The 2837-nt window shown below is 46.6% G+C and overlaps 1 protein-coding gene across 2 annotated transcripts in view; it reads right to left on the reverse strand.

Moving 5' to 3' along the window:
• Pbx1 (PBX homeobox 1) overlaps positions 1-2837 on the reverse strand; it is a 283719-nt gene that overhangs the window by 56744 nt on the left and 224138 nt on the right. The gene's annotated exons all lie outside the window — the stretch shown is intronic.

Consider the following 2837-nt stretch of genomic DNA (forward strand, 5'->3'; position numbering starts at 1 on the left):
TGGGGAGACAGTGGGGGTCATGGGGAGACAGTGGGGGTCATGGGGAGACAGTGGGGGGTCATGGGGAGATAGTGGGGGACATGGGGAGAGAGTGGGGGACATGGGGAGACAGTGGGGAGGCATGGGGAGACAGTAGGGGGTCATGGGGAGACAGTGGGGGGTCATGGAGAGACAGTGGGGGTCATGGGGAGACAGTGGGGGTATGGGGAGACAGTGGGGGGTCATGGGGAGACAGTAGGGGGACATGGCGAGACAGTGGGGGGGGGCATGGGGAGACAGTATCGTGGTGTGTGGAGCTTTACTTGGGGAAGATGAAGTTGCTGAAAGTCCAGCACTGTGGTCATAGCTATAATCCCAGGAACTGGGAAGATCAGGGTTGAGAGAGAGAGAGAGAGAGAGAGAGAGAGAGAGAGATTGAGATTGAGATTGAGATTGTATTTGTGTGTTACAAGATAGATTGGGCTACATGAGGCCTTGTCTCTACCCTCTCCCAAGAGAGTCGGATGATGATGGCGGGTCACAGAACCATGCAAATCTAGTGAATATTGCTAAACTGAACTCTACAAAAGAGTCAAACTTCCCATTATATGTGCTGTATCACAATTAGTATCAGACTGCAAACATTAATTATAACACAATAGGATGTTTTTTTTTTAATCTTCAAACTGTAAGGTTTTGAACAACAAAAAAAATTCTTCATTTCTTTCTTTAGATTTCCGTTTGTGGCTTTTACTCTGTGACTGCCTTTGTAATATTGAATTAACCTATATTTTCATTTTCAAAATAACTTCAGCAGGGTAAATCTAGTTCATACAATTAAATCTTGAGACCTTTTCCGTGGACTAGCTGAAGGAATAAAGAGTAGTCTAGAAAAATGGGAAGACAAATTAACCCTGGCATAGGGACATGCTGGTTTTAAAACCGAGATCCATCTGTTCTGGGTGGTGAGCTCTCGGTTCTGTGCACAGCCAGGGTGTGGTCTTTGTTACGAGACGTTTTCACGGATTCAGCAACCCCAGGGCTCTGGTAGAACTGAGTTTCAGATCTAACTCCGGCTGCTTTTTATGGAGACACCACAACTTTGTGGGTGGGGTGACTTAGACTGAAACAGATGAAGTGATCCAGCCGCACGTCTCACAAGAGACATTTCTGTCCCTCTTGCACATAATCTGCCTTCAAATAAACAAACCACTCGACTAAATCCAGTTGTGGCATCAGCTGCCAAGCCTTTGCAGGAAGACCGTTTTCAACGTTGAAGAAAAGCCGAAGAGAATTCTGGGAGAAGCAGAAGAGGAAGAAAGGACTTAGAAGACGAGAAGAGGACCACTGCTCGAGCCTTGTTTAGGGATGGAGGTGACGTCCCAATGGACAGACAAGGACCCTGAGAGTCAAGAGCTGTTTGGGGGGTACCAAGAACTTCCAGTCTCCTAGGCAGTCCTCCTCACTCCAAGGGCTGTGCTAGGGAAGGTAGGAATGAGCTCAACATAGGGAGATGCAGAGATGAAGCCGGCCCTTCACAGGAGATGCCCGCATCACTACTGGCTGTGCCCACATGCTCCTGGCTTCAAAGAGATACCATGCTGGTGAATTCATTCTGAAGGAAATTCTAATTCCTGTTCTAGGAGGAAAACTACAGCAAGGCTTTCATCAAACACTGGGCAGTAGGAAGGCGGTCACAGGTGGTGGCAGAGATTATAAAAGGCACTTCTCGATGAAGTAGAAAGGGAAGGAGAAAGGACGGAGAGATGGAGAGGAGAAAAGAAGCCTAAACGTGCACACCGCAGCATTTGCGCATCCACAAGTCTTTCCCTTCTACACCACAAGTCTTCTTCCCATGCACACACCAGGTTGCTACAGCGGGGATAACAGAAGGCGACATGAGGAGAATGGGTGAGAACTCAACTCTTGCAGGCTCAAAAGTTTCGATAGAAAACTGTCCCTTGGGGTGACTAGTAACAACATGGCCATGTTCTTCTGGGTGGTGACCATTTCACTCAGATCTCCAAAGTTCTCTGAAGTACTCAACATGGCGGGCTCTGAACACGCTGAGGAGAATCTAACCTTCTTTGTGGGGTCTCAAAGTCCAGACAGCCTCCCTCACCTGTTCAATGCAGGTATGAAGGCATCACTTGTAGGGTTTATAGGTGTGTTTCTTGGCATGGAGAATTTTAATCACTTTATCAAAAAGATATTTATGAGCCACTTACAAATTTCAAAAAAGAAATTACTTCTGAGCCACTAAATACTGGGGTTAGATAGATACCATCCTGACTGAGCTCTGACTGGGTGCTGGGAATTGAAACCAGGTCCTCCAAAAGAGTGGTTCATACCAGTGAGCCATCTCTTTAGCCCCCCCCCCAAGGCAATATTCCCATCCACTTTCATTTGTTTCATTCATTCAACACAGAGCTTACTATAGGTCTCTGACTGATCTCAAGCTCACAAGGCCCCTATTTGGCTTCCACTGTATGCTCAAGTTACAATTACATCTCACTACACCCAGCTCTGAAGCCAGTCTTCTGACTCTAATGTCAAATACATTCCCTTCAGCAGAGGTCGAAGCAAACTCCCAGGGCTAAGAAAACTTCCTACCATGCTAAGGATGATAACATTTGGCCAGGTGCTAATAAGCTTGAAGGTATTCTCCTGGTGACTCTGCAGCCAATGCTCCCTGGACATGGCCCATCACTAAAAGATGATATCGTCTGTTCTCATCAATGACAGTATCATCAACAGCAACACCATTGATGTGGGAGTGTCATATATCAATCTGTTGATTTCATTGGTTGAGTAATAAACAAACTGCTTGGGCTCATAGCTTAGAACATAGGTGGGTG

The sequence above is a fragment of the Microtus ochrogaster genome, unplaced genomic scaffold (genome assembly GCF_000317375.1).
Source record: "Microtus ochrogaster isolate Prairie Vole_2 unplaced genomic scaffold, MicOch1.0 UNK75, whole genome shotgun sequence".
Classification (NCBI taxonomy): domain Eukaryota; kingdom Metazoa; phylum Chordata; class Mammalia; order Rodentia; family Cricetidae; genus Microtus; species Microtus ochrogaster.